Source organism: Lepidochelys kempii, chromosome 1, assembly GCF_965140285.1.
Source record: "Lepidochelys kempii isolate rLepKem1 chromosome 1, rLepKem1.hap1, whole genome shotgun sequence".
Lineage (NCBI taxonomy): Eukaryota > Metazoa > Chordata > Testudines > Cheloniidae > Lepidochelys > Lepidochelys kempii.
Genome location: NC_136380.1, coordinates 133162252 through 133186622, shown reverse-complemented (window position 1 = coordinate 133186622; position 24371 = coordinate 133162252). Strand labels below are relative to the sequence as shown.

At 40.7% G+C, this 24371-nt stretch overlaps 1 protein-coding gene across 7 annotated transcripts in view; it reads right to left on the bottom strand.

Moving 5' to 3' along the window:
* The window catches only part of SHROOM2 (shroom family member 2), a 190470-nt gene that overhangs the window by 124984 nt on the left and 41115 nt on the right, over nt 1-24371 (bottom strand). The window lies entirely within an intron of this gene.

Sequence of the window (24371 nt, the reverse complement as noted above, 5' to 3'; positions counted from 1 at the left end):
CTATATACACACACGCACACCTTTGGTTCCGTCCCCACTTTCCGGGGCTCTCAGGTCACCATGCACGCCTGCTACCACAGACCTGTGGTGCACTCCTGTCACTGCACCTCCCCTTGGGCTGCCAACCCTCTGGGTCTCTAGCAGAGAAGCTGGATGCCATGCTGAGTGGGAGAGGTTGGGAGGTACAGGAGAGGTACGACTCTGCCCCAGAGCCTACTCAACCTTTCAGAGTGCAGCAGACTGCTTGCTACATTATCTTGGCTGTCCTGCTCAACAACCAGACGCAGGTTCCCTGCAGCACTGGCTGGGGGAGTCAAAGTGACTGCTGTGGGGTTTCCTATGATGCCTATGACCATAGCATCCAGATGTGAGTCACTGCAGGGCAAGATCGGTCCTACAGGTGGATGACGTGGTGAGGGTGGTGCTGTGGTTAAGAGACAAGAAGCAGGGTGGGCCTGGTGTGTGAGGTCATGGATAGGAGTTTGGGGCAATGGGAGTGGGGGGCGAGAGGCAGCAGGGACTGGAGCAATGGGCGTGGAGTGGGGAGTCTGGGAAGGTAGCTGAGGCGAGGGGCCCCGAAATACAAGTTTGCCCAGGGTGCTATTTTCCCTAAGGCCGGCCCTGCCCACTGACAAAATGTGGATTTCACCTCTTCTAGCGGCTGGTTCACACAGCAGCAGTATGTTGTCATCCTCTATCACCTATTCCTTTAGCACAAGTGCAAAGGTCTGTGTGGTAGGTCTAAAGGTTCCAACTCTGCTGATGACTCATGGATTTCTGTATAATGCCACATGATGGAACTTCTGGTTTTTTTCAATTTGCAAGCTTTTCCTTTAACATAAAAAATGAAAATAAAAAAGCAAGTTACTGCACTCAAAATGAGGAAATTTATAATTCTGTGTTCAGTACATAAGTACACACTGAACAATGAAGGTAAAAAAATATTCAGTAACTACCTATTCGCTCAGCATCATCCATTCTTGCGCACTGACACTCTGCTGCTACTTGGGAAAGAGCCTGAGCATCAGGAAAGGCACTTGAACCATCAGCAAATTTAGGCAGACATTACTGCATTATTTACCCTCTTGTCTAAACATAATCTTCACTTCACATTTGGAAAGTTACATTCACAACCACAAGAACTAGAAACTCTTTCTTTAACTGAAAACTTTAAATATTGATTCTACAGAAGCTGGTAGTATTTGCCCAAGAGAGATTCCTGCTCATCATGAGTTGGTGGATATTTCAAGCCTGTTTTACACGATACCTTTAAATTTTCCTTCCAACTAATCATAGAATCATAGAAGATTAGGGTTGGAAGAGACCTCAGGGAGTCATCTAGTCCAACCCCTGCTCAAAGCAGGACTAACACCAACTAAATCATCCCAGTCAGGGCTGTTCAAATATTCCTGAATAAAAAGGAAGTTATATACTTGTGCCATGCAAGAAATTGCTTCAGGGGACTCTTACAAGACTTTTATCCCAAAACACATAATTTAAAATTTATCTACCTTCTTAATAGTTCCACCTGCCAAGTCTGAGGATAATTTCAGATGTGTGATTACTTCTTGTAGCAGTTAATATCAACTAAGCTTTTTACGATGGGGTAGGTCTACATTTATGTTACATTGTGGTGTTATGGCTGCTGCTAAGAACAGAGTCGAAAAGAAGGAGGGTTCTAAGATAAAATACAAATTGTTTCAACTCTTTTTCAAGAAACCTGAAAGAAAATAAATTAGATCTAATATAAAATAATCTCAATGATCTCAAGGTTCAAAGTTACACTCAACATTTCCACATCACTGGGTTATCGGTCTTCCTGTCCATCCCAAGGAAATACTGTTACATCTTGCCAGCCTGCCCTGGACAGTAACATATATAATACAGACCAACCATCATTGCTAAAATATTCAATAACTAAACGAAATTATTGAAATCAACTCAAAGCAATCACTGGGTGTGGGGGGGGGGTTGTTGTTCTTTAATACTAAAAAGAAAAAAAGTGTAACTTTTCATTAAACTTGTTCACAAAGTGTTTGTAAAGAACTCTGAGATCCTCAGATGGAAAGCATGATAGAAGTGCTAGATAATATTAAAACATTTTATTAAAAACAAAACTCTACCCATTTTAAGCAATCTGAAAGTACACATAGAAAGCAACACTTCCCAGCAGAACTCATATGGGAAATGAATGAGAAGTTTTGATTACTGAGGGTACTTTTTTCAGAGTAACAGCCGTGTTAGTCTGTATTCGCAAAAAGAAAAGGAGTACTTGTGGCACCTTAGAGACTAACCAATTTATTTGAGCATGAGCTTTCGTGAGCTACAGCTCACTTCATCGGAAAGCCTACTACGGGTGTAGGCTATCTTTCTGAAAAGCAACATTTGAAATCATTAGCAGATAATACAGGAAGCCACTGGAAAACCAAGTCTACACTATAAACTCAAGGTGACCACGTAATTACTGCAGTTTTCATGTCCACACTACCATTCGTCTGTCAGTGATACGCGTGGTCACCAGGAACACTTCCCCCACTGACTTAAGAGGTGCAGTGTTGGGGGCTGAGAGCCCAGGATCTCAGATCTGCACAGAGCTCCCTGGTAGGAGTTGCCACCCAGTTCCTCATGGTCATCCAGGCTCCCTGTTCCCCACTGGAAGCCCCAAGGCGCAGCAGGAATCCCAGCAGGGAGCCCAGGCAGCAACCCAGCCCTGGCTGGAGCCCCCACCCACCCAAGGGTGACAGCCTGATCTCTGCGCCAGGCCCCTGGTTCACAGCATGCAGCCTTACAGCCTTTCTTGTCAATTTCACAGCTCCACCATGGAGCTGTGAAATTGAGAAGAACAACAGCCAATGCAAGTAAGGCAGTGTCTACATGTATACTGCCTCACCCTAACTACACCAACAAAAGCCCTAAGCTTCTCATGGAGGTGACATTATAATGCAAGTGCCCTACTTCACCAACATCAGCAGGAGCAAGGCTGTAGTACAGACACTGACATAATTAGGTCAACGTAGGCTGCCTTACATGGACCTAACTCGGTAGTACAGACCAGGCCTTAGTAAATCACAAAGGATCCCATTGATGTTAATGGGAATTTTCCCATGGACTTTAGTGGAGCCAAGATCTCTCCCCCCAAAGACACCCTCTCTTCTCTTCTATTTTAATGTTAATGTTAAAGGATGTTAATTTTTGTCAACTTGCATCATCTTTGAGCTAGACTGTGCAATCTTTCCTCCCATTGGTAAGTATGTACTCACATGAGTAGTCTCATTGATTTCAGCGAAACTATGCATGTGAGTAAATATTTGCCAGTGGGACTGGTGCTGCACAATCTCATCCTTCATGCTGGTTAAAAAAAAAAATCCATATTATGCATTATGTAGTATCACAGTGGAAAGTTCTCTTTCATTTCTGACTTGGGGCTTCCATTTTGCCAGATTTACACATGATTTCATTTTGCCGAAACATGCCCAACTTGAATAGCAAGGTTTTGTTTTTGTTTTTTAAAAGAAGTGAACTAGAAATAAAAGGTTAACTTCCAAATACTTCTCACAATTTTTTCATGGTGAGAACAATTTCTTACCAGCTCCCAACAACCCAGTAGTAAGATTAATACTTATAATACCTACTGATTTGGGGAGGGAGATGTGAGGTTGGGGAAACCTGACACTGCTGTACAGTGGAAAATAAATTGGGATGCGAAACTTGTTTCTCTGCAGTTGCATAGCACCCACAAGCATGTTACAAAATACAAGGGACCCATTTATTAAATTACAAGTTGAGATGGCAACATTATTTGAAATAAATTTTAACTTTCTGAACTTCGACTTTTCAGTCCTACACTATTGTTTTTCAGCTATTTTTATGTATCTCAGCAACAGATTTAAGTGTTTAGCTTTGTTCTTACATTGGTTCTTATTTTTTAAACCAAGTTAAACTAAGCTTTTCTTCTTAATTTTTTCCATTTTATAATATGCTAAAAATTCTAAACAACCTTTAAAATGGAGAATTAGTTTAGACAATCCTGTAATCTTGTTTGTCAGTAAAACCAGCACTTCCTGTTGACTGGTGTAAATATTGTCAATTATTATTCTATCAAAAGACTCAGTTTAACTATTTTCTTACATTGTTTTCTCTCTCTCCCTCTCGCTCTTTGTGTATATAGGCATGTATGTATTTCACACACACACTCTCTCTCTCTCTCTCATATATCCCTTCATTTAAAAAAACAAGGAAGTTTTCTAATTATGTTTTCTTGTTAAACATGGTTTTTCAATGACAGATTTGTAGATAGAGTCACAGGAACATATTCTACTTTGGAAACACTGCAAGGATCAGTCAGTCTAACCTTGCCCCAGATCCCCTTCACTCTTTTGTTCCTCCACCACTGGATTAGTAGAATACAGGAATCATTTTTACTTTTGCCCTTAAACATTAAAAACAATGCAAGGAAGCTTGCATTCAGTCGTAAATATGGTTAATTAGAACTACTTTCAGAAACACTGCAAGACGTTTTTTGGAAGGCCTTTCCAACTGATTCATTTCTGTTTTCTGAAGGACTTGTTCAGCTGCAGGCATTAAGGAACAACTGGGGTGGGGGATGTTAATTGGTTTCTTCTTACAGAAATCTTTAATGTAATCAATGTAGGTCTCAGAAGATGCCCAGATACCATGGTGATGAATGCCAAATGAATGCTAACAAATAAATAGCTTATTTTTATGCAGTAAATTGACAAGATGAAATAACATGTTTAAGCAGTTGGCTGAATCAGGGCTCTAGGCACTATTGAACTACACTGAAAGCAAGAAGGAGGCACTGATGAGCAATGGGGACTGTCTGACACAGTAAAATACTGCAAAGTTGACATATGGAAAATACCCAAACTACATGTAATTAATTAGCTAAGTCAGCTCTCATTTGGTCATTTAATTATTTGACTCAGTGAGACTACTCACATGAGCAGAGTTCCCCTTGCTTTTAATTATTGCAGGATCAGGGCTGAATTATCACTTAAGACATTTTAAGTATAACTGAAATTTACACAAAGTATACAAAAAGGAGCATCCTAAAAACTCTGTTTAGAGTTAGTGATAAGTTCTTTTAGTATCCCATGTAAATCCCCAAACTCTGAAATAAGATTATTCCATTCCTGTCACTTTAAATAGCCAATTTCCAAGATGATCTTCCATTTTATTTATAACCCTTAAAAAAACAAACTGTCAACAATATTCATTTTGAAATGTGTTAGCACTCAGAGCATTTATTTAGCCAGGAAGGTCTGAACTGAGTCTTATGTGGAATACTAAACACTACACTACTACAAAATGGCAGAGAATTTTTGCTCTACCTGATTAGGGTAGAGTACACATTTTATTAAGAAACTATGCTACTTTGACTGGTAAAGAGCAGCTGTAGGCAATTCTCACATACTACATTTACTGAGAGAGCTACCATGATGATGCAAATCAGACGTCCACAACCAATGTGCAGAGAAAAGGGGGGGAAAAACAAACAAAACAATCTTCATTTACACATCAGTAACTGTAGAACATCCCTGCACTGTGGCTCAGAATTTCGTGCCCATATTCGTGCTGTTGCATTTACCCAGAATTTGGGGAAAAAGTCATATACTATGTGTAGAGTATTTTTTAATGTATACATCTACCATTAATGTGAGTGATAAAAGGGTAATTCCTTAATCTGTTTCTTTTCCAGCACAAGCGTACAACATGCAAAAGAGGAACCACATACAGAGAGCCTTCATGCTACAAACTCATATTCAGCTAGGTTAAACACACTGTACTACATCTAATACAAAGAAATCATTGTTAGTCACCTTTTAAAAAGCTAAAAATATTTCTGGAGAAGTTCACAAGCAATACCACCTTTGTATAGTTACACGTCACCAAGAGGCAGCATTTAACAGTCTGTATTCAATGACGCAAATATAAAAAAGTTGCTTTTTACAAATGTTTCAATATCTCATTAAAAATGAACCACTAAGTCTGCTTTAGTATTTGAGTCAATGGCAGAGCCACTAAGGAACCAATTGTTGGAAGTTCAAATACTTCAACAAACAGGAAATTCTAAAATTGCGCAGCTTGCCCATTGATAGATGCTTAAAAATCTTACACCTTCCACGCATAAAATCTAAAATGGGTATATAATATTCCCAAATAAATTGTTGAATTCATGGTTTTGAAGTCATATCTATGAACCCCAGTAACAGCTGCGCTCCTCTGGAGTGACCCAGATCACAAAACCCAGGCCGAAGCATGAGAGCTGGGGACAAAGTAACCTCTGTAAAGGGGATCCACCTATGGAGCAATCTCCCAGAACGGGCAATGAATTCCAAGTCTACCATCTTAAGTGTGTGCTCGGTCTTCCTCTTTGAGAAAACCTTTTACCAGGTTAAGGGGTGACAATCACCACCTGTAAGAATCTATGCACGGAAAATTGATAATGGAGGACTCTTCAGTCTAGCAAACAAAGATATGAAAGGTTGAATGTCTGGAAGCTGAAGTTAGACAAATTTCAGATGGGGGGAGGGATTTAACCATGTGGTCAATTAACCATTGGAAGAGTTTACCAAGGGTGGTGGTAGATTCTCCATCACTGAACATTTTTAAATCAAGATTGGATGTTTTTCTAAAGAATTTACTCTAGTGCAAAGAAGAGTTAAATCAGAGAAATCCCAGGGCAGGTGTGACCAAACTGTGGCTCGTGAGCTGCATGTGGCTCTTTTACAGTTAAACTGCAGCTTGCAGAGCCCTCCACATACCCTGCCCCATTCTCCACTGAGCAGACTGGGTGGGAGGAGCTTGAGGCTTCTGCCCTGCAGCGGGGTGGTGAGCCTAGGGGCTTCTGCGGGGGGAGGAGGGGTTCCTAAGGGCTTTAGCCCTGCAGGGATGTATTGGAGCAGAAGCCCCATGCCCCAGCAGGCACCACCCCGCAGGGGAGCTTGTGCATCTTGCTGCTCTCGAATTTCTGAAGATTATTGTATGCAGCTTGGAGGGGAACACCCTACACCCCCATGTTCATCTTTGTAAAATGATTGTGTGGTAGCCAATGCAAAGTTTGTCACGTTGGGTTTCTTCGGCAGGCTCACGATGCACTGAGCATGGTTGTTATAGTGATGTTATAGGTTATCATTTCATGTATATAGTTATGAGGCTGAAATGTATCCTCAAGGCTTAAAATAAGCCCACGCAAAAACTCTCCAAGAGCACACCTCATCAGGACAAGTAAGGGACAAACCCAGCCCAGCCTCACAGGAACAAAGGACACTGGCCTAGGCAGCAACAAAAAAATCTGTTAGACTCTCAAGGGAGTCACCTCCCCTTCCTTTGGTCAGTTTGGAACTCTGATGAGTTAATGCTCACCTGACTCTGAAGTTGGGGGTGGGAGGGCGCAAAGCCAAGAGGGAAGAAAGGACATGATAAAAGGGGGAGACATTTACCATGCTTTCTCTCTCTCTTCCACCTCCATCTACAGACACCACACCAAGTGACTGAAGCACTGATCAAAAGGGAGAGCCTGGCTGAAGAGCAACTAGCCAGCCTGTGGTGAGAAGCATCTAAGTTGGTAAGGGCACTGAAAATGTTAAGATCAGCTTAGAAAGCGTTTTGCTTTTATTTCATTTGACCAAATCTGACTTGTTATGCTTTGCTTTATAATCACTTAAAATATGTTTGTTTATTCTACCTCAAGGAGTGTGTTTGGTTTGAAAGATGTCAGACACTCTCTTTGGGATAACAAGCCCGGTACATATCAATTTCTTTGTTAAATTGACGATGTCATATAAGCTTGCAGTGTCCAGCTGACATAACTGGATACTGCAAGACGGAGATTCCTAGGGTTGTGTCTGGGACCGGAGGTACTGGCTAGTGTCATTCACTTGCAAGTAGCTGGGAACAGCTTACATGCCAAAGGCTGTGCATAAACAGCCCAGGAGTGGGGATTCTCACAGCAGAGCAGGGTAAGGCTGGCTCCCAGAGTCAAGGATTGGAGTGGTCCAGATCACACCAGAGGGGAACGTCACAGAGGGTCAGTAAGTTTGGCCACTCCTGTCCCAGGGCCTGTATTATACATTGGTCAGGTGATTACAATAGTCCCTTCTGGCCTTGTATCTATAAATAAGCAACACCCACAATTCAAACACCCTTTACATTCATGCTTCCTCTCCCCTGCCAAAAAATAACCTACCCCAAGCAGAGTTCTGATCCCATAAAGGAAGAAATTCCAGCGACTTCATGAAGTCTGTTAGACAGGGGCCATCTTTTTGTTCTGTGACTACAGCACCTAGCACAATGAGGTCCTGCTGCATGACTGGGGCTTCTAGGTGCTATCTCAAACCAAGTAACAACAATATTAAAGACCTTGCTATTGCTTTTACACAAAAGGCACTCAGATACAACGCTCATGGCTGACAGTATAAAACACTCCAAGATAGATAGGTATACAGTTAATAACTTGGATACTCTGCCAAAGAAATCACTGAAAAAATATTTTGCAGTTTGGTCCTGGGCCTTCCTGCAATGCAGTTGTTTAAACTATGTGATTTAGAATACAGACTTCTGTGAGCAAAGGCAGTATGTCCCTTTGTATGTTCTGTACAATGCAGAGGCACTGACTGAGCTGACTGACTGAGCTGAACAAATAACATAGCTCCCTAAAAAACGAACTTTGCAGGATAACAAATTTAATTTTGAAAGAGGAAAGACTTTTCACACAATGATATATCATAATCCCTCATCTGACTTTAAAATACGTATTGGCTAATATTGAAGAAGAGGAGATCTCTGAAAATATGCCATACAGAGCAAGGAAACTGACTGCTGAGCATTTAATGTAAGATGCTGTTTATTCCAAGATGATCAGATGTGTTTCAAAACAACAGGTTCATATGCTTCCAACCATAAAAGCCAACAGTGGCTTAACACTGGTTTAACAGGGTTTAAAAGAGCACTAGATAAATTCATGGAGGTTCAGTCCATTAATGGCTATTAGCCAGGATGGTTAAGGAATGGTGTCCCTAGCCTCTGTTTGTCAGAGGGTGGAGACGGATGGCAGCAGAGAGATCACTTGATCATTGCCTGTTAGGTTCGCTCCCTCTGGGACACCTGGCATTGGCTGCTGTCGGCAGAAAGGATACTGGGCTGGATGGACCTTTGGTCTGACCCAGTATGGCCATTCTTATGTTCTTATGAAGCTATCTTGGATAATAATATACAAACAGCAAACACCTATATAGCACGCTTAATGTTTGTAAAGGGCTGTGAACATGATCTTACCAATTCTCACAACAGCATTATGAAATAGATAAATGACTTGCCCAAGTTACCTACCTCACATGGGCATTGCTGGGGTTAAATGTTTGTATAGATCTCTGATGAAGGGAGTAAAAAGTGTGTCGTATAAATGCCAACTATTGCTATACAACATAGAATGATGTGAAAGTCACGGTGTGTGTTTAAAAAAAATAAAGAAGAAGAAGAAGAAGATAGAGACGATCACTTTCAAAGAGGAGGCAATTTTACAAGTTAACATTCCAGAATGAAGAAAGACTGCAAATCATCAAGGTCTGTTCAGGCACAGTCACTCTGAACAGCAGTTTGTGCCAAGCAAAACATAAGGAGTTATGCTAAGTACAAAATTCTGGTTTTTAGGTAGAACCTAAATAGATCCTGACAAGGTTTGTAAGTCACAAAATATCATCTGACTTATAGTATTAAACTTTAAATTTAATAAAGAAATAAATTAACCAGTGCCATAATGGCATCAAGAAAGAATACAATACCTGGCATTTGAACTATATATTAAAACCTGCTTCAAGTTGTGCTGCATTACAGGCAGGTTTACGGTTAGTAGTTTTTGCTTGTTGTCTAGTTATTAAAGTTTTCCCTAGATTCAGTACAGTTCAGGTTCTGAATTTTAGTGAGAGCCTTCATAAACTAGTTGATGAAAGAGGGTCAAAATATGGTCAAAAGTGGCAGCTAAGCCTCTTGCTCTTCCAACAGAAAATACCTTGTACATCCCAAGTAAGCTGTTTTATTGATGGAGGCTGAACAGCTTTCCATAATGAGGCATTTTTACATGTTGTAAGGTAAGAGCATTAGGATACCTGGTGAAAATGTTTTTGCTACATACTGAAAACACCAAGACCAATAGTTTTAATACCCGGGGAGGATGAAGGTTTGCATTCCTCTCAACATAATTTTTGTAATGCAAGTCTAATAGCTTTTTTTTTGGCTTCATACACCCACAGAGAATGTGCAGCACAAGTCTTTCTGAATTTTGGATTTCTGACAATTAGGACTCAGGCTCAACTGGTATGCAGATAACTGTATAGGCTGAACTACATTCCTTTTAGAATACTGGAAAAAGATGTGGTCTCTTATATTTATTAGGCAGTTCCACCAGAAATTGGTCTCATCCTATTTGTTTCCCAGACAATACCAAGATCTACAGCTCTGGCCCGCTTCAGCCTAACTATTCTTTATGTGGTCCTTCCAGCACAGTATTTCTATTATAAGGAGCTTTTTCTGCAGCTACCAGTGTATCAGTAAATCAAATACCTTTTCAAAATTCTGACTCAGATTCTCTTTTATTCCCTGTGTTACTAGAATGGAAGTCTCATGAATTTATACATACAGGTAATTTCCATTGAGCTGAGTCTTGTCTGCACTCTATGAAAGTTTTGAATTTGTAATTTTGAAAGAACGGAATAGGTTTTATTCTGATTTTTAATATCTTCAGACCTGTGGCCCAAACTGTTTGATATTGCTGGGTGTAGCCAGACTGGAGAGCTAGGGAGAGACTTGTGTTTATGTTTTCCAGTAGCAGGGCTCTTTTCCAAGGTCTCTTGCTGTATCTAGAACCATGTATGCATTTGCTTTTAAATCAGGTGGGGTTATGTTGTAAAAGTAATCTCAGTTTATTAAACCCTTCTCAAATTAATTAGTTGGTCTTTTCAAACGGTCAGTGCTCAGGTACAAAGGTTAGAGAAGAGAAGAGAAGCCACAATAGTAAAAGTTGGACAGATCAAGTTTCCTTTCCTCTGCTGACAGGATTAGTGTATTATAATCAATTCTTGGGTCTCTAATGATCCAAAGGAAAGATGACAATAACCAGTTGAAGCCATTTAAAGAAAACACTGGTAGCAAAATAAGGTAGAGAGGTAATCTTTGGTAGGATTAATATTGTATTGGGCTTCCCCTCCCCTATTACCTAGGTGGGTGTGGATTGAGAAAGCGAGAAAGAGAGAAATTGGGGCAATGAGAACTGAAACTGTTCTTTTCGTGGATGGTGCTTCCTGCCGCCAACTCTAGCAAAGGCAGATGCTGTTGTGTAGCCTGTGTTAGGAATCTGGCTGCATTAATGTTTGTTGAATTTTTAGACAATGCAGTCTCGCCTCATTCCTCCAGGCACCCCTGATGCTATAGTATTTTTATAATGTTAACTCTCCCAAGCAGAGTTGTTGGAAGAGGTGGCCATTTAGCCAAAAACTAACAGATGTTTTCTAGTGCTCGCCAATCAATTATTTTATATAATATATTTTAATTATATTTATTATAATTTATTATAATTATATAATTATATAATTTATTTACAGCTCTAGCACTAGTTATGTTTTTTTGGTTTTGTTTTTTTAAAAAGCATAGAGGGAAATTCTTTAATGGGGCAAGTGTCATGTATAGCAAACCATTTCTGTTTTGTCCAACTTTGTTTTTAACCCTGATCATTAAGCTAAAAATTTGATAGTGTGCAAATAAAGCCAGTTTAGAGGTTTAGAAAAAAAACTCCCCTGCAACTTCCAAAGGCACATACTGGAGTTGGGCTCCAAACTCCATCTGAGTGTGAAAAAACATCTCAACATACGGGGTGAAAGCCTGGCCCCAGTGAAGTGTTGCCATTGCCTTCGATAAGACAAGGATTTTCACCTATGTGATTTTATTGTACTTCTCTTCCCTTATAGAAGACTCTGATTGGGGGAGGGAGGGCAGGGAGGGAGTTCTAGATTTGCGATACTCTGCGTTCTTTTGGTCTGCTTTGCTACTTTTTGCTGGTTGGATATTCTAATTTTCACAAGATTTGAGAGTCAGGTATATAGCAGGTTATCTGTATAAAAATGTGGGGCTTTTTTAAATTTTCTAATGTGAAGAAGACAGGTTGTTTGACCAAGTTCAACTGATTACTATTGCTATATCGTTTCTCCTTTGTTGGGGGCCTAGAACATATTCTAGAGTCCCAAAACTACACAGAGCTCCATGCAGCATCAAGGCCTTATGCAATGTGAAGAAGTAGATTTTCCCTACTACAAATCCTGATTGGAGGCTAGGAAAAAATAATGGTATAATTGCAAAAATGTTAGCTAACAGATCGAAAACACTGCAGAGTTATCTCAAGTTATCTACACTCAAGTTAACCTATTTTAAGTGAGAGCAGCCAAACTGAAATAAACACACGAGCTGCTCTGTCCACACTAACACTCACCTTATTTGTTTGGCACTAAGACTTCTGGGGGCATATCCCATGATTCTTTGCACTGTAGTAAACTAAGCCACTCTATCAATTCTTTCCTAGTGAATTGGGGGAGAACTTGTCTGTCTTTCTTCATACATGGGGAGAATTATGAGAAGGCAACCAGGACTAAGAGGACTCGAGTGAGGCTAGTATCATCCACACTACAGAGTGGCCATGTTAGCAGCTGACGAGTTGTGAACAGAACTTGGTATTAGGGGTAACACTCAAGTTACAATGCAAGTTAACTCTCCTGTGAAGACCTAAGATTTCCATTTCAGTGAAGATTTCCATTTCAAGTTACAGGTCTATAAGAGGAACATTTTCATAGACTCATAGGACTGGAAGTGATCTTGAGAGGTCATCTAGTCCAGTTCCCTGCACTCATGGCAAGACCAAGGGTATGTTTACACTACCTGCCAGATTGGCGGGCAGCGATCGATCCAGCAGGGGTAGATTTATCGCATCTAGTCTAGACGTGATAAATCAACCCCCAAGAGCTCTCCAATTGACTCCTGTACTCCACCGCCGTGAGAGGAGCAGGCGGACTCAACGGGGGAGCGGCAGCAGTCGACTCACCGTAGTAAAGACACCGTGGTGAATAAGTGTAAGTACGTCGACTTCAGCTACATTGTTCACGTAGCTGAAGTTGCGTAACTTACATCTATCTCCCACACAGAGTAGACCAGGGCTAAGTATTATCTAGACCGGGGCGGGCAAACTTTTTGGCCTGAGAGCCGCATCAGGTTTCTGAAATTGTATGGAGGACCAGTTAGGGGAGGCTGTGCCTCCCCAAACAGCCAGGCATAGCCTGGCCCCCGACCCCTATCTGACCTCCCCCCCCCCGGTTCTCACCCCCTGACAGCCCCCTCCAGGACTCCTGCCCCATCCAACCCTCCCGTTCCCTGATGGCTCCCTGGGGACCCCTGCCCCATCCACACACCCCTGCTATCGGTCCCCTGACTGCCCCCAGGTCCCCCGCCCCTAACTGCCCCCCACCACACAAATCTATAATTCCCATAACATAAAAAAATAAACCATATGTGGAACTAAAAGTCTGAATCTCTTTGAATGAGGAAAAAGGTACTAAGGAAAATATCTTCTATTTTAAAAAGTCTACTTACAGAAAAGAGTTTTCAGCAAACGTGTCTGGGGGAAAATATTTTAATTTTAAGAACTGTGTGACTTTAAAGAACTGTGTTATGTTCCTGAGCACAAGGCAAGCTTCCTTCTACTATTAAGATTATTAACTGGTAATACTATTCCTATGTGTTGGTATTATCTTACACTCAAGCCTTTCATTCCTCTTCTAGTGGAAAAAGAAAACTACTTCTTCTTCAGGATGATTAACTAGATTAGAAACTGATGGATGAACCTTTTCAATCATATATCTCGTAAAGAACACTACACTAGCTCAGTTTGTTACGAGGATTCAGACTATAAGCAACACTGAGCCAGAAAAGACAGTGATCTAGCAAATAGTATGTGCCTTCCATGACAAGGATACAAGTAAAGCGGTTCAGCTCATTAACCGATAGAACTACTGTAACATTTCTTCGTCAGCCCATACCCACACTATTTTTAAAAAGCACCTAGACGGCATGTGCTTACATTTAAGATATTGGTTTATTTTTACCTTACAATTTTTTTAACACAATAAAAGATTTTATATATATTTTTTAAAACCATCTCATTTTCAAAACCCCACAGAAGTTCCTAGCATTGTGAATAAACAAAATGACTTCAATCTCCAATTCAAGCAATCTGCATTCTTTCACAAAAATAATCAAAATCATCTTTAATCTGCAAATCTAGATTAATTTTCCCACAAGTCAGCAGCTAGTCAGTTAGATTCCAACATGGAGAAAACAATCTTTCAGATGTGAAGAAAAAATTGGGTAAAAAATCCAAAAAACCAAAAACAACCCTCCATCCCTCTTATGCTTACATGTCAATTCATTGATGAAGGCACCAAACATTGTACCATGGTATCTAGGCACCTGTTAAAAAAACTCTAAGGGTTTAAGAAGAAGCCTAAAAGCCCCCTATTAGCTCTAACCTTCAGCCCCATTTGCCTCCAAGAGAAAGTCCACCAGCACAGGTCACTCTTACCCTTGTTGCTGTACTGAACCACAACACATTTCTCTCTATCTCATTGCCTCTCTCACTCTGTCCTTTTAAGGTTGGCAGTGTGATGGCGGGCTCTGAAATACAATGAACTTGTGGATTTATGTTCCCGAAAATCAACATGCTGGCAAACTAGAAAGTTACATGGCTCACGTAATGTGGCATAATCACATTGTTCAGGGGGCCTTGACCATAGTCTTACAGATAATTGGTCAGTCTTATGTCAGACACCATAGATAGTCTTTCAACATCCTCAGGGTTAATATTACACATACAACTGTTACATATTCAAACACACAGTGCAGAGGATGTTGAAAGAGTGTACAGTAGGAAGTGTGGATCACAGTTTCTTTGTGAAATGCATAAAAGGAATTTTCACATATTATTACTATTATCATTGTCATTAGCATGTACAAATTGCAAGAGCAATGGGATGTAAGTTACCTTAACTGGTTATTTCCCTTTTTTTTTTTCAAACCTAAGGATTTGTGAAGTGCTATGATCCTTTCCTGTAGTTTGTATAAAAGTTATATTGATCACAGGAGCAACCTAATCTATAAGTTACTAAATTGTGTTGAAATATTTATAAATCTACAAACATGCAGTTTGTTCCACAAATGGGTCATAAAATAGTACCATGTAAGGTCCTTGTACAGTGATTGTCTTACTGTATATTATTCAGTACCTGGCACAGTGGAACCCAAATCTTGGTGTTGGAGTCCTTAGGTGTTACCATAATATAAGTATTTTAATAGTAATTCTATCCCCGAGACTCTGAAAATTGCCAGATTTCAAAGACTCAATGAAGAATACCCCACCCCAAAAACATTAAAAAAAATCTCTGTCCTCAAGTCTGGTTCAGCAGAATGGAAATAAAAAAGACCAGTTTGTATATTATCCTACATATGGTTTAAAATGGAAATATTTCAATTTTCTTGTATACACATTAAAACATTTGGGAGTGCACTCTAATTGCTCTGATGTAGGTTTATTTGACATTCGCACTGTGCTAAGAAGAGAAGAAAATGCCCCAATAAAGTAATTGGGGAGAAGGAAGTATGGCAGACTATCTAATCAGATATGGTATATCTTTCAGTGCTTGTAGGGATAGTTCTGTAGTTGAAAAGGTAAACTGTCTATTTAACTTTCAAATATTAAAATGTCCAATTGATATTTTAAATCTTTAGGGACTAAACATGTGGAAATTATTTCAAAGTTATTTTGGTTAAATTAGTGTAACAAAAAAACCCCAACCTCTGGAACGCAAAAAACCCTCAATTTTGTTTAAACTTCACAGGAGTATACAAAACCAAAGATACAAACAAACAACACTCTTACTATGGAAATTTCATGCCATAACACAAAGCCTGATATAACACAAGTATTTGTTTTGGTATCATACCTGGAGTGCATTACATTAGGGTTTTTGTGTTGGCTTGCAACAACAGCTACAAAAATCATTTCCGCTATATTTAAAGTGAGAGCATATTTCTATTAAAAAAAGCTGGCAGTTCACTTACACCTAAAGCCTCTATGTATAAGAATGATTTGCCAGAGTTCAGGCTCGATCTGTGCAAATAAATAATTTTTCAATCAGCAATTCCAGAACAAAAATCAGAAAAAAAATTTTTTTTAGATCAAACCATAATGAAAAATGTTTTAAAATTTTTGGCAAATCAAAAAGTAAAAAATATTTCCTTTTGGGTCTAACAAAATGTTTCATGTTGACATTTTCAAAACAAAATGGTTTGATTACAACCACTTTAAAAGGTTTTGCTTAATTTTATTTAAAAAAATAAAAGACTTTTTTAAATGTTCAAAATAAATTTTTGTTTTCCCAACTGAAATTTAGCAGAATACACATGAATTTGCTATTCCAGTATTGTTTAATCTGCATTCTTCTCCAAAAAGAGTTTGGCCAAAAAAAATTCGCTCAGTTCTTGTCCATATATAGTCCAGCTCCAGTGCACCAGCTCACTTAACAGGAATGGCTTTTAGTGTATACCTTGCAGAATGACTAAGGAAAGTAAGAAATATATAACCCATAGGAGATGATAGTGACATTACTAATGAGACTTACAAACATTGTGATGTTGTCCAGTTTCCAAACTGCATCTGTCTCTTACCACTCAAGAAAGATCTCAGAGTCATTGTGGATAGTTCTCTGAAAACATCCACTTAATGTGCAGCAGCAGTCAAAAAAATGAACAGAATGTTGGGAATCATTAAGAAAGGAACAGAAAAGGAACAGATAATAAGACAGAAAATATCATATTGCCTCTATATAAATCCATGGTATGGCCACATCTTGAGATATTGCCCCATCTCAAAAAAAAAAAAAGATATTGGAATTGGAAAGGGTTCAGAAAAGGGCAACAAAAATTATTAGGGGTATGGAACAGCTGCAATATGAAGAGAGATTAATAAGACTGGGACTTTTCAGCTTGGAAAAGAGATGTCGGGGGGATATGATAGAAGTTTATAAAATCATGACTGGTGTGGAGAAAATAAATACGGAAATGTTATTTACTCCTCATAACACAAGGACTAGGGGTCACCAAACGAAATTAATAGGCAGCAGGTTTAAAACAATCAAAAGGAAGTATTTTTTCACAAAACGCACAGTCAACCTGTGTAACTCCTTGCCAGAGGATGTTGGAAAGGCCAAGACTATAATCGGTTTCAAAAAAGAACTAGATAAGTTTATGGAAGATAGCCATTGGTGGACCTATTAGCTAGGATGGGCAGGGATGGTGTCCCTAGCCTGTTTGCCAGAAGCTGGGAATGGGCAACAGGGGATGGATCACTTGGTGATTACCTGTTCTGTTCATTCCCTCTGGGGCACCTGGCATTGGTCACTGTCAGATGACAAGATACTGGGCTAGATGGACCCAGTATGGCTGTTCTTATGTTTTATATTTATCTGACTTAGGTCCAGATACATAATGTTTATCATGTATCCATATCTATTTGGTTGAAAAAAATATCTGAAGTGGCTCTGATACTTTATTGTAAGATTAATATATAAACCAAAGAAATGAGAGGTGAAATAAAATAACGTAGAATCTATCAAGCAGTCCACCTTTAACTCCCGATTTACAACTGACCCCCACAAGGAGCTATTTGAACACATGCCAAATCTATGCAATAAGTTAACGTATTTCGTGCTGTACTAGGGCTACTTTCACATAATTCATTCCCTTTGTTTCAGATCAAAAGCACTGCAAAGGGTGCAGAGAATTTGATTACAGATTGCTTTTACTGATACATTCCAAAGGAGATTAAGGAGAAAGCAAGGTCATACCCTGCCTTTACTTAAAATTCATATTTCTCTCTCTCTCTCTCACACACACACAGAGCACCAATGATCAACTCTTGTTCTCTCATTTGAGCAATATAACTCAAGTGACCTGCTTCAGCTCAGATCCCCAGTAGGGCTAGACCCATATTTCATCTGTTTGGATGTGGGCAGTCTAGAACCTTTTCTGTACTGTTGACTGCCTTGCAGATACCAAGAACTGAGATGCCTTCTGCCCATGTTGTTATTTATTTCTATCACAGTACAGCCTAGGGTATCAGGCTCCACTGTCCTAAGCACTGTACACGAAGTACTTGCAATCTGCACGTATAATGGCAAACAACATGTGGAGAAGACAGACAGATGGAAGGAATGACAAAAGAAACACGGTTGATTAACTGAATAAGTTGAAGTGCCAGCCCACCGACTACCTAGACAATTTACATTTCCTGGTGTCTTTTTCGGCCTCAAGCTCTTGTGCTTTTAAACACATTGATTTTTTTAAAAAATTATCCCTTCCTGCACCATAGGCATCGACACCTGTCACTGAGGTAGTAAAGCAATGAAGCCAGTCATTAATATCCTGTCATCACCACGGCAGTGTATCAGGATGCCCCTGCACATCCCAGCCAGAACTAGTGAGACAGAGGTGGCCAGAGGTTTTCTTATTTTTAGTAACAGGGTGTTTATTATCTCAGAAAACAGGTACCACAGACACCAGTTCCTCAAAGTGGTCTGTGAAATAAGACACCAGTTTCTTCAATATAACAGTAAAGTCACCCAAAAATGTTCCTGCACTCCCTTACAGGAGTTCTGTACAGGCTTTACTCCGCAGCGACCTTCTCATTCCAACAGGCAGCACCCTCCTCTCTCAGGGCTGCCCTACCAGACAGTGTCTGGGAAGACCTTACCAAAAAAAAAAAAAGGACACAGACTCCTCCCCTTGCCTAGTATGCCATACACTGCCAAGAAAATGACAACCACTCACATACAGCACTCCCAGCACCTGTTCCCTCACCATGTCCAACACCAGAAACTAGATTACCCTGGTCTATTCAGACTAAGGAAAGGGGAGCCCTGTACCACCCTTCTCTCAGGTCTAGAGCTTCAGCCTAACACAGGGGAAGAATAAGTCTAGCTTGTTATTAAATATTGCCCTTTCTTCCCAGAGATCTTTTCCTTCTTGACAGGTTGCTTTGTCACACACCCATGACACCAGCTGACATGTCTACACTGGAATTCTTGTTCTAGATCTACAGTGGCACACCTATAAGCTGGATCTGGCTTTTCACTTGAAATAGAGATTCACTTGAAGTTTGCTTTTTGTAGCATATCCATTGCCTTAAAATCCATGTACTGTCCACCATTTAAAAACTCAGCAACTACCAAAATGTAGTTACTAGAGCTGGTTGAAAATTTTCTTTGGAAAATATTTCAATAGAAAAAGGCCTTATTTTCAAAATGAAGGATTTTTGCAGGAAAAAAAAATCTATTTTTCAATGAAAAAATCAAAATAATTTTTTTATCCTCCTCTCTTTTCCTATTTTGCCACTAGAAAAGAGGTGGGTGGAGAAAAGGAAAAGGAAGAAAATGAAAATTTTGGTTTCTTGTTTTCCAAAACCAAAAAGTTTTGATATTCAATTTCAGGGTAAAGTTTCCTGTGTAAAACAATTAGCATTGTTCCAATGACTTCTAACAATTACACGGTGTAGCATTCAAATGAATTCTTTCACAGGGAAAAAAAAAGGTCATTACCAGGAAATTGGGTAACTGTTTATAAAGAGTATCTATAAGCGTCTCTGGACAGACGCTCTCAACTCCAGTTATAGTGAAACCCTTTGTGGCATATGGATAAAATGTATTACTCTAACACACACACCACTGATCCTAGAAGAGTGGGGGAGTACAAAGGGGAGGTGCAACAGGGGGAAGGACTGTTGTTTTTGAGTCAAGCTTCAAGTTTCTTGAGGTCCTACATAAACATTCTTTGGCTTACTTGGACAGAGTACACAGCGTGAGAAATATCTATTTCAAATCAACATTAGAAATGTGGCTGTTCTTAGGAAGATGTCAGGGTGAGTGTAACTATTTCCACTACGTTTACACTTTTCTAATTATTATATTGTGTGTATGTGTATTTGTGTTTTACACACACACACAGACACACACAAATCTGTGCTAAAAGAACATTAAGGTTGCAAATCAAGCACTCAGAAGATAGCAAATGCTAGAATTAAGGTTGCCTTTGCAACTTTAACTTGCCCCCCGATCCCAGTGCACACGCACACTCTCCCCCCACCCCAGACTCCTATTCCCCTACAATCTACTCTCCCTCCACTCCACCGTGCAGGTCCAGATCTTGTCCCCACTGCATTCACATTAAGCGGCTTCCTCCTCCAAGTTGTTTGGGCCCAGCAGAGGGGTCCCTGAGAGCCCAGGAAAAACAATCTCCATGCTCGCAGATTAAGCACTTGGACCCAGTGAAGCCCACAGCACCCCAGCATTGCAGTTGCAAGGAAAGTCCAACTCAGCTCTTGGCTGGAGCATGACCAATGCCAACAGACTTCTTAGAAATCTAAGAAGTCTTTATTGAGCACGTGGAAACTGCTGTTTTTCAAAGGCTAGAGCCCCAGGTTTTTCACAAATGCAAAATGGCACAAAATTAAACAAAAAACAATGTTTTAAATGAAAAAAAAAATCCCTGGTATGCCGAGTCATAGCAACTCTCATGATGTCATGACGACATAGGGGTGACCAGGCCAAACCTAAATGGTACTGCAACCCTGTGCGCCAGATCACAATGTGCGGAGTGGGAGCTCGGCCCAGCCTCGCAGGACAGGACCTGCCAGTAAAGGGTGAGTGCAGGGCATGCTTGTTCTGCAGCACATCTCCCACAGGAGCCTGCCTGCCTCACCAGACTGGGACAGGCTCATCCTCCAGCCCTCCACTTGGACTCCCAATGGGGGATAAATGAAATAAAATGATATTCCCGCAAAATAAGATGAAAAACGCTAAAAATATAAAAAGAATTTCATGGGGCTTGGCCAGACTTGGGTGGATTTTCATTGGGAAGGCAAAAAGGCCCTGCCAAATTTCAAGAGCCATCTCTAAAGCATGGGAACACTAGAGGTGTTCAAAGTAAAGGTTGTCAGAAAAGGTGTCAGACATTGGCAAAACTTATTGTTCCCCTAGCCTGGTTCTTGGAAACGGCTGAAACGTTTTGGCTGAGATTTTCTCAAAAATTTCAGCCTTGGGCAGACACCCAATAAGGAAAGTTTCAGCCTGGACAGTTGAAGTTTGGCAAAGTTATCAGCAACTGAGATCAGGTCTTACAAGGGGAAGCATCAGAAAGCCTCTACAGGCAGTACTACCATGTAATACACATACATACATAACGTCATTAGCACAGTACTAATACTGATTAACCCCTGAAATGCATAAAGGGATGTTTTCAAGGTTTTTTCCATTCTCACTAGGAAAAAGCATTAGAAGTACACCTCGAGGCATCTGTTCTATACAGAGAAAGCCTAGTTTCACTCATCAGTGTCTTATCTGAGTGCATTTGTAAAAGCAGGAAATTTAAGCACCTGGGAGACTACAGCTCCAATTGCAAGTTAAGCACCACAGGAAAGCTATACAATTCACCAAACGTTAAGTGAAATGAAAACCAGAAACAGGCAGGAGGAAGCACTATCCTCTTGTGCACACTTTTAGAAAAGTGAATTTCCTGGGACAGACAGACCACACAGACTCAGCTGGCAAAAAGAAGAGTGGTGTACTGGATGCTTCATAACTACACCATGCAAAGCATTCAGAGACAGTAAATTCTCAGAGCAGATGAACAGTAGTGTCACAGAGCCACTTTCTACTAAGCCACCTGTAAAAAGAAGACAAAGGTGTCTGGGTGTGTGTACACTCCAGAAACATCACGCAGCTAAACATACCAGGTCAGATCATCAGCTGATGTAATTCAACATAGCTACACCGAAACCAATGGACCTATGACAATTTACATCAGCTATGTCCTTTTCAAAACCTATGAGTACCCACACTATCAACTCATTTAACAATTAAACAATTTCTATGTGGACATTGGTGGTATACAAAAGAAATACACTCCCTGAACACTGGGAATGTCCAGGTTTCAGAGCATGTCCCAGTGTCAGTTACAACATACTCACTCAGACACCCACCTCAATGCCCCAATGTTTTACTCCAGTTTATGTAAGCCCCAGCAGGAAAGGGCACATAAAATTGCCCCCGGCCAACTGTGCTGGTGAAGTTGACAGTGTGGCAGGCAGTGGTGCAAGTACAATGGTACAGTCCGATATGCCGTACCAGTAAGATATTTATAGATGGTGCGGCATACCAGAAAGACATGGGGGAGCCCACCTCCAGCCCTTCCACACAGCTGCATCTCTTGAGTCCTCCTGCCTGGGATCTGTACAGCAGAGGACAGAGACCCCTCCCCCCAGGTAATATGGATCATGGGGAGGGAACAGGGAGAGCACAGGGGCCCCAGGCTGGGGCCGGAGCAGGGAAGAGGCACGTGGTGAGGTCACGTGCTTCCCCCCCCCCCCCCGTGTCCCTCCCATGAGTGCAGCGTACCAGCAAGAAATTATTTCTACTTGCACCACTGGTGCCAGGTGCCTCAAGGACCATCCCCCGGAACCTGTCACATAGGATACCACATACTCGAGCTGACTATACCTCCCAGGGAGCTTCCTCCATGCTCATATCCTCCAACCAACCATCTTCTGTACGCAGGATCAAGTACCACACTATGGCAGGGAAGGAGGCAGCAGCATCTGACTGGCTGAGGAGAGAGCAACTTTCTCCTTCTCTATCAGGCATAACCCCCTGTGCACACCTCTTTGACCCCACCAAAACTGTGTGCCCACCTGCCACTTTCAAAGTCTGATGGCCTTCACAGGGAGTTACACAGATATAATACCTATCCACAGGCAGTAGCTTAGTGTGGGATAGCACTGTGCCCAGGATGCATCCTAGGGGCTCACAGTGACATGTTGTGTGCCCATTTAGGAGAGGAGGCATAGGCACTCAATGCTGAAGAGATAATGATCTAGAACAGATACGTGGATGAAAACTCCAGGGACTCTCATAGGATAACTTGGTTTCCAGAATCAAGCCCACATTTTGCTCACTTCCCTACTTGGGGAGGGAGAAAGTGTGTCCATTTTAATGTCTGAAGGACCCACCACCCCCAAAAATAGAAGATGAACCAAAATAAATGAGTAAAATACTGAATAAATGCTCATGAAATGCTGGAAGCATGGTTTTCAGAGTACTATACACAATACAATAACAATGTGCTAAACTGCATAGGTGCATATGCCCCAAAGCCACTGAACTATTCAAGGGAAATAATCCGATACACAGAGCAAAATCCCTAAACATACGCATGCCAGAGAAAGACAAAAATCACAGCTTCCTACCATGAAGAATGTGAAGGACATGAACAAGTACATTAAATATGGAAAAATATTCCAGAGAGTCCCAAGCTCTAGACAGACACAAACCTCCCACCCTCTTAGGATTATACCTAGGGATGGACAATCTGCACTTCCAACCCCATCATTCCCAGTTGACACAGCTGCTGTTTCAAGTAAACTAGAGCTATATGATTTAGGCTTTAGCTAGTAGAAGAAAGGCCTTGTTTGGTTACCTCAGTCAGTTCCCAATGGACAAGTGTCTATATCACAAAAAACTCCATCACAAGTGACACTAATTGCGACCCTGGTTAGCAGTCTGAACACAGAAGACAAGAATCCAATAGGCACAGAAGCTGAGCTATTGTACTCTCTCACCCCTAGAAGGGGGTCCCTCCAGGTGCGTAACACGGGCACCATAAATTCTTCTGAGTGAAGGCTCTTCAGAGGAAGAAAACACACGAGTCATTTGACAAGTGAAATATCAAATTTTAATCTGAGTGTGCATCTCAGCTGTTAAAAAATGGGAAGGGAGGGATCTGGACACTGTACTGAACAGATCAGTTAGAGAGGCCTGAGTAAACGGATTGTTCATTGCTTTACAGTCCCATTCATACAATAGGTGGCAGCTGTCCAAGAACAACTTACTAAAAAGAAATTTAGGATTATGATAAGGACAGATATTCATTTATGCTTCAACATCAGCCTCTATTTTCTCAACAGTTCAAGAGGATTTGAACATGTACCTCCCATTGACAGAAATGGATGCTACTGGGGTAAATCCTTCATGTGAGAACAGAAAGGAACAAAACACACACACTTCTAAATTACTAAAAGAAAAATGCACACATTAGTTTTTTGAACTAACTCTGAGCAGTTTGGTGTGGTTTTTGAAAAGCATGTCACAATGTGTTGTACAATCATACCATTGTGTGCTTGTCAGAGTCACAAGGTAACACCTAGTACTAGA